The sequence below is a fragment of the Cupressus sempervirens genome, chromosome 3, assembly GCF_028749045.1.
Source record: "Cupressus sempervirens isolate cs-2001-9-10 chromosome 3, ASM2874904v1, whole genome shotgun sequence".
NCBI classification, from domain to species: domain Eukaryota; kingdom Viridiplantae; phylum Streptophyta; class Pinopsida; order Cupressales; family Cupressaceae; genus Cupressus; species Cupressus sempervirens.
The window spans coordinates 8,492,840-8,505,175 of NC_143120.1; the positions used below are offsets into that span (position 1 = coordinate 8,492,840).

The 12,336-nt window shown below is 33.6% G+C and overlaps 1 long non-coding RNA gene across 1 annotated transcript; it reads right to left on the reverse strand.

Moving 5' to 3' along the window:
* Positions 1-7,365: 7,365 nt before the first annotated feature.
* On the reverse strand, positions 7,366-11,594 carry LOC149564459 (uncharacterized). The gene is made up of 3 exons (XR_016361434.1): positions 11,174-11,594; positions 10,949-11,095; positions 7,366-7,668 (listed from the first exon to the last, which is right to left on the reverse strand). It is a non-coding gene; the product is annotated as an uncharacterized LOC149564459 (long non-coding RNA).
* Between the last annotated feature and the right edge of the window lie 742 nt (positions 11,595-12,336).

Genomic DNA, 12,336 nt, shown 5'->3' on the forward strand with positions numbered 1-12,336 from the left:
CCCAATGCATAGAATTATTTAGTTATTTCTTTCCATAAACAATCATTCCTTTAGATTCATTAATTTTTATGCTCCTAATGATGTTGTGGAAAGATCTCAGCTGTGGGGCTAGCTAGTTAACAACTTGCCTCTAGCTACTTAGTTATGTGTGGTGACTTCAATATGGTTGAAGTGGCCTCTAACAAAGACAACATTATTCCTTTTCGCTAGATAGCTGGGGAAAGGGAAACCTAGCATTACATGCACAATAAATTGGGCCTTTTGATCCCAATACAAATTTCCACCAACATAGTGGGGTTTGGCACACTTGGTCCAACTTTTGAGTTGGCTTTGACTACATTTTAAAGCATCTTGATTGTGTCATGATCATTGCGCAATCTTTTTTCTCCTTTTCTGAGGATCATGATTTACCTATCATTCCCTTGTCAAATGTGATGTTATTTGACCACTATCTCATTTATTTTATCATATCATGGAAAAATATTATCTAGAAAGTTGTCAAGTCACAATTTTTCCTCAACATGTCTATGATGATGCATGCTTCCACTACTGCTCATATCCTACATGTCTAGAATCTAGATCCAAATCTACATTCTTAGATAGGGTGGATCCAATGGTGGAATGATGTCATTACTAAAACTACTCACTTTCTATGCATCTATGGGCGATAGTTGGTAGTTTTCAGGAAGTAGTCTTATGACTCCACTTCTTCTACACTCAAAAAAGCCTTTGAGGCTCTCACCCTTAATCCCTTTGATGTGGATTTGCAAATCCAACTTACTAAACTTTTCCATGATAAATAGGTTGCAAATACCTATGCTACTTGAGAAGCCCAAATCAAAGCTCATCTCCACTAGTTGGAGGTTGGTGATAAAGTTTCAAAGTAGTTCTTCCAGGCTCTTCGAGCCTATCATACCAATCTTGGGATTAAAAAAATCAAACAAGGCACTTCTATTCTCTCTAGTCTCCCTGACATCCTACAAGTATTTTTTCATCACTATGAGAATGTTTTTGCTTGGCATGGAAATTTAGTTGCTTATGAGGAAGCTCTCAGAAAGTGTATCTTTGTTACTCCAAATTGCCTAGCAGTTGAGCAACGTGCTTTCTGTGAGCAATTTCTTTCCCTCTAAGACCTTAAAGAGGCAGTTTACTCCATGGCTAATGATAAATCTCCTAGGTGTGATGGGTTTCCTTGTGAATTTTACAAACACCTCTGAGAGTGGTCCTAATCTGCACAAAGTTTATCTTGAAGCCTATCATTCTAAAAGATTAGGATCAATTATCAACAAAGGAACCATTAAATTCATACCTAAAGCTAGAGATCCAGAGGATATTTGCAATTGGAGGCTCATTACCCTTTTGAACATGTCTTATAAGATTATTACCAAGGCAATTTCTCTCAAAATCTGCCACATACTGCCTTTAATTGAGTGGCTTGAGAAAATTGGCTCTATCAAGTCCAGATATATTCTTGACAATATTATTGTTGTCTGGGAACGAATGGAGTGGGATTGCAAGTCCAAGTAGCTAGCTATTTTTTTGAAGATTGATTTTTCTAAAGCCTATGATTGCATTGAGTGGCCTTTTAGCTTGGCTATGCTCCAAGCTCTTAGTTTTGGTCCCAATTTCTTGCAGTCTATGGAAATGCTCTTTGGAGATGTTAATGCTTGCATTACCATCAATAATTCCCAATGTAGTGCCTTTGGACTTTTGTGTTCCATCAAGCAAGATTTCCCTCTAGCTCTGGCACTTTATGTTCTTTCCGTGAAAGGATTTGGCTATTTGCTAGCCCACTCCATGTCTTTAGGACTAGTTCGTGGTATTTCTTTGCTAGAATCATCTTCCCAGTTGGTCAATGGTCATTTTGCTAATGATTCCTTTGTCACTCTTTTGGAGGATGAAGAAAACATCAAAAATGCCTTAATTTTCCTTGGCACTTTTTCTCAAGCCTTTGGCTCTGCTATTTAATGGCATAAAACTCTCTACTACCACCAGTCTTTCTTGCTAGGGCCACTTTGGCTCAGCCAGTTTGAATGGAAATGGGTTTCTCATGAATAGATGTTCTACTTTCTTGGCATTCCATTTTCTTTTCAAGCTTTGCTTGTTGATCTATGGAATGCAATGCTTGCCAAGATTACCAAGAAGCTAGTTTATTGGCTTACAAAACCACTTTCTCTTGTGTGCAAATTCTAGCTTTTCTCAAAACTTCTTGTGGCTAATCATGTATATTATTCTTCTTTTTGGGCTCCTTCTAAAACCTCCAATCAAAAATTGGAAAGATTACTCCATGATTTTCTCTAGGCTTTTGGTTCTAATCATCATGGCTTTCACAAAGTTGCTTCAAATTTTTTGTCTCCCAAAAGAAGCTAGAGCCCTTGGCCTACTTTCCACACAAAAGCAAGGCATTTTTTTATGTGACAAATGGATTATTCATTCCATTATTGGAGATGAAGCCTAGAAGATTTTGGTTTGGCATTGCATTTCTTCTAAATTTTCCATCATCATGCCTGCATGGAAAGGGATTAGCTTTCACACCCTCCTCATCATGCGAGAGCCTGTGCTCATATAGGGCTCTTTTGTTATCAAGAGCATATGGAAAGCTTGGGAAGCTATCAAGCCTTGGCTTTGCTAGTCTAGTGATGAGTTTCATAATGGACTCTCCTTGAATTTGTAGAGCATTTGGCAGTCTGCCCTGTTTGCCATCTAGGGTACTCCTCTTGCCAAGACTCAAGGTGCTAGTGCTCTGTGTTTTTTCAAACAAGGCATCAAGACTCTTAAAGATCTTTTTTCTAGGTTTTCCATGAGTTTTAGATCTTGGGAAGATATGAAAGTCCAGTACCATCTTGCCCATTCAAATTGGTAGACTTTTGACTTATCTCTCTCTTCAATTCTAGTGCACTTAATCCATAAAGTGGGTATTCAGTCTATTAGACCTTGGTGGCATGATTGGAAGTGCTATCCTACCACTCCTTTCACAAATTACAAACCAATTTGATGTCTTTCTCCCCATTTTCTAATGGTGGATATGCTCAATCAGATATGGCATTTGAAATCTTCTCTTTCTCAATGGAGAAAGCACTTTGAAACTATTTGGAGTACTATTACAGAACCCAAGATTGCCCATTTTTCTTGGTATCTGGCTTTTCAAGGTCTTCCCCTTGGGCCTCGGCTCAAGCATATTGGGGTTTTGGATCCTAGATGCCCTTTCTATGGACAATTAGAGTCTTTCTTGCATATTTTCTAGTTTTGTAGACATGGTCAAAATTACTGGCACTGGATTCATGACTTCTTTAAGTCATTCAAGCTTGAACCCTTTTCTTTGCTCATGGTTATTTTGGATGATTCCCCCAGAATCCCTCAAAACTTTACCTAGATTTGGCATACCTTCAGGATGGAGATTTTGTTCACTCTATGGAAAGATAGAAATATTGTTCTTTTCACTCACAACTTTCTTGATATTAATATTTCTATGTACACTAAGGCTTGCATTTGTAATATTGTTACAATGTAGATACAAGTTCAAGGAAACAAGGTCACTTTGGAGGTGGTTCATCTACAATAGTTGCTTAATCACTAGGGCAATCCCCCTTTTACTATTGCCAAAGTACCTCTAGATGCCTCAATTGATACCTCAATGCTTGGAGGCCACCGCCAATTGTAACACTCCTTAGGCTATCATTCACATAATTTGCCCTCCTAGGCTTCCTGCCACCACTCTCCCAGTGGTGGCGATGATGGATGGAGGCACCACTTGGTTTCCCTGCCCCATGGTGGCACTAGCTGGTCCTTGGATCCTCCTCTTATGTTTGACGAGTGGTCTTTAGAAAATGGCCTCACTCGGATCTGGCAATTCACCTCCGTGGCCAAATATTAAGGATGTTAACCAGACCATTGATCCTACTGCTGGTACTGCTAATAATGGCTAGATTGTTCTAAGCCTACCACCCAATCCCAAAGATGATTGGAATTTTCATGATCATGACAAGCCACCTCCCTTAGCAGGCACTACTTTAGCCACTTGAGGTTGCTTTAAAAAAAAAATTTGATGAATAGTTTATGATTCCAGCTTCAATTGTGTGAACTCTCGTGGGGTGATCTTGTATCCTCCTGCCCTTTTTGTGAATTGTAATCTTAGTATATTATTTATTAATAGAAAAGTACTATTCATCAAAAAAATATCATAAAAAATACTAAGAATTATTGAAATGCCACTTTTCTGAAATTTTTTTATTTCTTTAGTAATTGAATAGAAACTAGTACAAAACATGCATTTAATAGACATTTCCAATTGGAAAAGTGTGAGACCATATATAACTCAGCTAGAATGAATTTATCTAGATCATATGTTTGAATAAAATTGTGCTTTAGATAGAAATACTCAAATTCAGTTGTTCTTATAAGTTATCCTGAAAGGTGACACAACTTTGTACTTTTACCCATCAACATTCATGCTTGCAACAATCTTGCAACATAGACAACTTATATTTAGTAAAACTAAAATTAACACACCATGATAAACATAATATATTCTAAAAATATAGTCATTGAAAAGCTTATTCAGAGTACAACAATTTTCTAAATTTAGTTTTAGAATATGGACCTATTTAGCCCTTGTTTAAAAGCCCTCAAAAGGGAAATTATTGATAGAAATTTGAGTAAGTTTGTAAAATTTACAATTTTGGGACCTATGAATGAAGAGGGCTTCGAACAAAGGGGATTCATTTGAAGCCTCCTACGTGGTTATTTAGGTGGACCCAGAGGAGTTTGAACAAAGCCCCCTGGCCCACTTTTCAACCACTTATTAGCCCTAGGGGGTTTTGAATGAAGCCCCCTAGCCCATATTTTCGCCACCTATTTGCCCTAGGAGCTTAGCTCAAATCCCTAAGGCTTCATTTGAAGCCCCTTTGGAAGTTGGCACAAGGGGCTTTGAATGAATCCTAGGGCTTTTATGACTTCGAATGAAACCTTAGGGGGCTTCATTTGAAGCTCATAGAAGACAATTTTCCCACTTTTCATTTAATTTCTTTGTGATGAAAAGTGGGAACCATTATTGTGGCCTTACCCCATCATCAAAATTGTAATAAACTACTCTCTCTTGAATCCTAAATTTCTCATCAACTTTTATATTCACACTTTTAAAAATAGTCTTAGTTCTTAGATTATAATATCTATAAGCTCTTCTTTTCAATGAATACCCAAGAAACATACCTTCATCACTTCTAGCATCAAATTTACCAACATCATCATCTCTTTTAATGTAACATTTGCTACCAAAAATTTTGAAATACTTAATTGTAGGTGAGTGACCAAACCGTAGTTCATAAGGGATCTTGTTTGTGTCTTTCTAGACTTGCACTCTGTTCATAGTGTAGAGTGTTGTATTCACAACATCTCTCTAAAAAATCTTGGATACATCATTCTCAGATAACATAGCTCTTGTTTCTTTTGTTAGTGGTCTGTTTCTTCTCTCTTCAATGCCATTTTGTTCAAGGGTCCTCGAAGCTAAAAATTGTCTTTTGAATGCACTAGCTTCATAAAAGATGCTAAACTCATTTGAAGTAAACTCTCCTCCTCTATATAATCTTAAACATTTAATCTTCATACATGATTCATTCTCAACTCTATTCTTGAATATCTTGAAATTATCAAATGCCTTAGATTTTTCTTTAAGAAATGCAACCACATCATTCTAGAAAAGTCATCAACTATAATCATGAAGTACCTTTCACCATGGAATCCTTTAGTCTTCATAGGACCACTAAGATCTATGTGTACAATCTCCAACTTTGCTATAGTAGTAAATTTCTTGCTAGGAAAAGAAGTTTTGGTAAGCTTTTCCAATACACACTCCTTGAAAATTGTGTTACTAGGCTTTATAATCTTAGGCAAATCTCTAAGTGCAAACATACTACTAGTTTTCACAATGTTGTCAAAGTTTATATGACAAAATATCTTATGCCATAACCAAATTTCATCTACCTTAGCAACCAAACATGTCATTTTAGTGGGATTCAGCTAAAATACATTACCTATAGATTTGGTTCCTATTCCAATTGTCTCTCCATCTTTGTGTCTAATCATGCATGTCTTCTCTGTGAATGGTAACTATCAATATTTATCCACAAGTTGTCTAAAACTCAAATTATTATGTTTCAAATAATCAACAAAATATACATCCTCAGTGTTAGTCTTACCATCAAGAGTTATAGATCCAATATCTTTAACATGGAAAGCTAGATTATTTCCAACTCTGGCAATGCCTCCATCATGATAACCACATATAGTGTTGTCATTAATGAAAACATCCAACTACTTACCTTAGCCAACTTGCCAATAGGATGTTAGATGAATTAATTCTTGAACTCCTTGAATGCATAATATCTTTCTTAAGATTGAGTTTCTTGCAACTGATTAGTGTTGTAAGTTGTGGATGTGAAAATGAAGGAAGAGGGTCACTTTATAGTCATTTTGGAATCAATTTCTTCAAGGTTTGACTCTATTGGATGGGAAAAGGGATATTTCTTTACATTGGGCTTAAATTTATCAAATTTAGAACTCTAAGGTATAGGTCACCTTAAGTGCAACCAATACCAATATAGGTAACCTCATGCATGGCCTATATATAGAAGGTTTAATTTTGAGGTTTATTTCATGATATTAGGAGGCTATTGGACACATCATTTCATTAATTATCTCTCTAATATTTAGTCTAGAGAGGTGTCCCCTAATATAATTCCCTATTTGGAAGAAGAGCTTTAGTTTATTCGATCATTGCAAGATGATTGTATCAATGTAATCCACAAATTTTTATTCATATATCATGGATGTCTTTTTTGGTTTTATTTTAAATTGATACTTATCCTACTTGTATCTCTTCTCACAATTTTTTCTCTTTTCAAAATATTTTTTTTGAATCATGTAGATTATATTATTTCTTAGTAGTGAGGTTAAGTTTCATGGACCATCATGTAAGGAAGAAAGTCTAGGTAGAATATGTTTCAAATCAATATAAATTTTCTTAGCACTCTTAGGGAGATTAAAGATCCATATTAAAACTAAGGACTATCTAAGCCTCATTGGCTCTTTAGATGGGTTGCATACTTGGTTGATTACATCATTATCATTGATGCATTACATAATAACAAATTTATTGTTTATTAATTAGTACTTGATCGTGTCATATGATATATTTTGTTGACTCATACATGTAAAAGGTTGTAAGCCCTTTCAAAAATTAGCCTTTATCAAATTCATATTTAACTAAAATAAAATAAATACATTACAATATAAAATTATTCTAGTTTTTTGTTAACTATGCAAAGGATACTTACCCATACAAATAATGTATGTATTCATACAATAAGATTTTAAAAATACTTTTAAAATATAGTGCAATACTCTACTAACCTCTTTTTAGAATGAATTGGCCTTCCAAAGAAAAGATTACATGGTCTTGTATCATATAAGATTTGACATGAAGATACTAAGAAAATTAGGTAGCCAAGCACAACTTGCCCACTATTCTTTTATGTGACTCATAATTAACAAAATCTCATACACAAGATGTTGGCAAGTCATCCTTGGCTTCATTATTTGCTCAACTATTCATGTGAGAGCCCATATGAATAAATAAAAGATGATTTGGAGCAAATTTGTTTGCTTTTCAACCTGATTCATTAAAACAAAACTTAAGTCATTATCAATTGTAGATTCTAAAAGATAATGTAGAAGATATTGGAAAAAATTAATTTCTTTAAAGAAATTGAATTAAATCTAAAGTCTTATAATTTATTAATAGTAGTTTATTAAAGAAAAAGGTGTTAAAAGTTACATCGAAATCAAACTGTTAAGAAATCTTTTAGCAGAGATGTCTCTTCCTATTTCTCATTAAAAAAACTACAACTGTGGGACTAACTACTAAAACTTATTATAACAGTTTGGGAGATTGAATAAATCCAAAGTCACAAAGTCACAATTATCTATGTATCTAAGAATATCTCGGCACGTTTACGTTGATTCTAAACGCCCAAAACAAAAACAGAACAATACGAAAGCAAAAATCCAAATCCAGATTTTTAAGAATAAAATGCAACCTGAAATTGCAAGATAAAAATTGTATTCACATGTATAGTACATCAATCACAATGACCGTTTACTATTCTACTATTTTAGCAAGAATCTTGAATAAAGGGGGCTTAAATGATTATAAAATCAATTTATTGATCGATGGTTTATCAGTAATCAACTAAGTGGTAAGTGGTGTAGGTTATTCTGTATCAATCTATTACGGACTTATGTTAATAGATGATTATAGTTAGTTTTTTAAAGTTTTAATGTAAATAAAGAATGTGTTGAAATATGTATATTTAGTTTTATTTGTTTTTGGTTTTTATCTTTAGTAAATAAAACTTGTCTAGATACATGTATATCTAGTTTTTTTGTTTTTTTCTAGTATGAACTGATTGTCAATATTGGTCAAGATGAAGACCATGGGATGTCAAGAGTGTTTATGAAATTATCTGGGCTGAATTTTCTTTTGGAAAGATTGGAGCATAAAAATATGATATGTTGATTTGAATCATATTGCAGAAGAGAAAATAAGTTATGGAAGAGTTTAAAAAGGATATTATTGGAAAATAGGAAGATTAAATGTTAAACTTGACTAAAGGATATATTTTCCCTACAGAGGTAATTTGTTTGTGTAACAATATCATTTATTTCAATGAGAAAAACAAGGAAAAAGGTAAAGAAAGAGAATGAAAGTTTGGTTTCTGAAAAAGATGTAGACTTGTTGGAATAGAGATTTTGATAATGAATCTACAAAAAGTTGTATACAGGGTGATTATGGATGGATCAATGGATCCATTTGGTAGAAGGTGACAAAGATGTTGAAAAGGTTGTACAAACCTCAATGTCATGTCAAAAGTGACAGTGCTGGATCAAGGTTTTGATGTTTCAGTGAAGTAGTTGATGATTATTTATTGTGATTGGCAAATGGTGTCATGCATCTTCTCTATATTAGAGAAAGGAGGAGAAGATTGAACCTTGCGATCTCTCATGAAAGAGAGAAATTGATAAATAATTAGTTGATTTCTATCAGAATGTCAATCTATCAAACTCTAGTGATAAAGAGTTGCACCTTGAGATGAATGGGTAGGATGGTGAGTACACTTAAGATGATCAAATTGTGAGAACACTCAGCATCAAGGTGGAATTTGTTAATAATCGATGCTAGAAAGAGAAAAAAAAAAAAGATTTTAGTTAGTTTTTAAATTGTAATGCAAATAAAGAATGTGCTAAAATATGCATATATTTAGGATTTTATTTTATTTTTATTTTTAGTTTTATTCCTTAGCAAATAAAACTTGTCTAAGTATATGTGTATCTAATTTTTTGCTTTTTTTTATGATGCTAATTCTTTATATTCAAGCCTTTGTCTTTTTTTAGAATAGTGCTGCAATAAAAATTGTACTTCAGAATTTGTGTGCAAATCTACATTATAAAAATATAAATTATACAAAATATTCTTATTCTAATTTATTGATATCTTGTTTATCTTGGTGTACATTTCTCTTTACTAATCTAATGGCTAAGTCATTTCTGCTAACACTTATCATCTAATGGCTAATTCATTTCTGCTAACACTTATCTGTGTTCTATTCACGACGAATGTAAGTAAATTAATGCGATCAGATTTCCACAATCCATCATAGTTATGTAAATCAGTTTTTGGATTAGATTGTGTGGAGATTTTTACCATCAATGTTTCGAATCACACTATGTGATCCATCATCAGGATGAGAACAGGAAAAAGGAATGTACAAACCCCGAAGCTAAACCAAATAATAATAAAATGTAAACCTAATAAACTGAGAAAGGTACAACAAAGAAGAGTCTGATTAACAACAATGGTCAGCTGACAACTAACATCCTCAAGCTCCTGCTAGGAAAGCAAATTCACCACCACTTCGGGGTCAGACTCACAAATAATCTTGTGGCATCACCGCAAACAACACTGCTCCACAGCATATAAAATGGCCTGAGCCTCCATGAAATTGTTAGGTCACTCTTATGCACTGAAATTTTTTTTTTTGACTTTACTATAACTGCAACGAGCCCATGGTGTCTTTATAACTTGACTTATTTAATATAACATATTTAGTATCATTATAGTTTAGTTTCATATAATTCTGAACTAGGTTGTAAAATTTTAAAATCATTTGAGAAGATAATGTGGGGTGAGTGGAAAAACAAATTATCGGGTTGAGGAGATTAAATTAAATCTAAACTTTTATAGTTTAACAGTAGTTTATTAAAGAAAAAGGAGGTGGAATTTACAATCAACTCAAAATTTATAAGGGAAATCTTTATCGCAAAAATTTTCTGCCCGTTTCACACAGAACGAGGACTATTCAGCTATCTACAGTAACTCATTTGATTTTACAGTTTGGAAGATTGAATATATCGAGGTCCCTAAGATATACGTATCGAAAAATCTCTCTGCATGTTCACATTAATCGAAACATCCAAAGAAAAACAAAAAGGAACAAAAATAATGAAAATCCAAACTTTTACAATAAATTGCAAGATAAAAATTGTATTTACAGCTATAGTCCAACGATCAGAATGACTATTTACTATTTTGGGTGCAATTGATTGATCCATGGTTTATCTGCAGTCATTTGAGTGGTGTAGCTTATTTTGTATCAATCGATTACAGGCTTTACAAACACATATATACAACTCACAATATGTCTAAATTATATAACTTCTTTAATTGATTTATGTCTTGATTATCTGTGTGCATTTATGGGCTGCACATTGCTTTTTATCAACCTAATGGCTGATCCAATAATCTATTGTTTGGCTTTTTCTACTCATATAGAGCATCACATTCCAAACTACTCTTATGAAACGAATGCAAGATTGGGAGAAAGCATAAACTTACTGATTCAGATGGTAGCCACATTTTCCAGATCCAGCATTGGAATGAAGGTACCCATTCTTCAAATACTATGGATTGAGGTATCCAATCTATTAATTTTCCACTCTGAAATCAATGAAGAGCAGGACAAAAGAGCATCCTGAAAATCAACTGAAAATGTAAATTAAATTAGCTTGCTCTCAATCCTCAAACAACCAAAAGCAAAGTATATAAATTTATATTGTAGACCTTAGATCCCCTCAAGCTTGAAATGACTTTCACATATCGATACATATTTTTCCTGTAGTGGATTATCACATGAGCCCTGGCATGAGAATCCAAGCAGATCAAATAGCCAAGGACAACTTGCCCACCATTATAAACATGAATACATAGACATGGCATACAAATTCACAGTAAATGTCGGCAAGTCATCCTTGGCTCCATTATCTGGTAAGGTTCTTCATGCCAAAACCCACATGAATGAATGAAACAATTCAATATTGTTGATAGAAGCAGCGCCCACATGAATGAATGAACCAACGACTGGAAAATTGTTGATAGAAGCGGCAGCTTATAAGTCTATTACCCGCATCAAGATTTAATAGCAAAAAATTGTCAGAATCAGATTGGGTAGGAGAAGGAAAGAAAGGGACTTGGGCAGCCAAATGCCCACATAAGCTTGTGCATGATTTATGATTTGGTACCAATAGAGAGGTGCTATTTATAGAAAGTTTTATTCAAGTGAGAGAGACAGGGTCGTGAAAATAAAATAATAATAATAATAATAATATTGGTATTGTTGGGAAGAGGCTTCGTGTTTTCTCCGGAATCAATCTTTCCCTCTTCACCTCAGCAAGTGTGTCAATCACATCTTTCCATGCCATCATACCATGCCTCTCTCCCTCTCATTAGCCGTCTGAGGTCACTGTGACTCTAAAGTATATTAAACTTTCATGAGATATCCATAGTTGATGACAAATATTTAATGGATGCTTATGATTTATTGAAGATATTAAACCTACAATTGGGTTAGGGTTCAATTGGTTCTCACTAAGTTCAATTGGGAAGCATACCAAGTGGGTTGTTTTACTAAGTGATAAATATATAGCAGTTTTTTTTTCCTACAGTCAGATAGTATTATTATAATATTATCTGAATTACATTATTAATTTTTCGATAGATCAATTCATTTATATTTTATGAATAGTCTTTTATAAGAATTTATTAGAGTTTATTTTATGAGAATAAATTATCTTACATTACATATAGATGATGTTTTTATCAATTTTACTATTTTAATCTCTATTAAATTTTATTGGACCAATAGCATTCTTAGTTTTCAAGTATTCTGTAACACAAAAATCATAAACTTAAATATAATCTAAATTGAAATTTTATCTTCTTTTCTC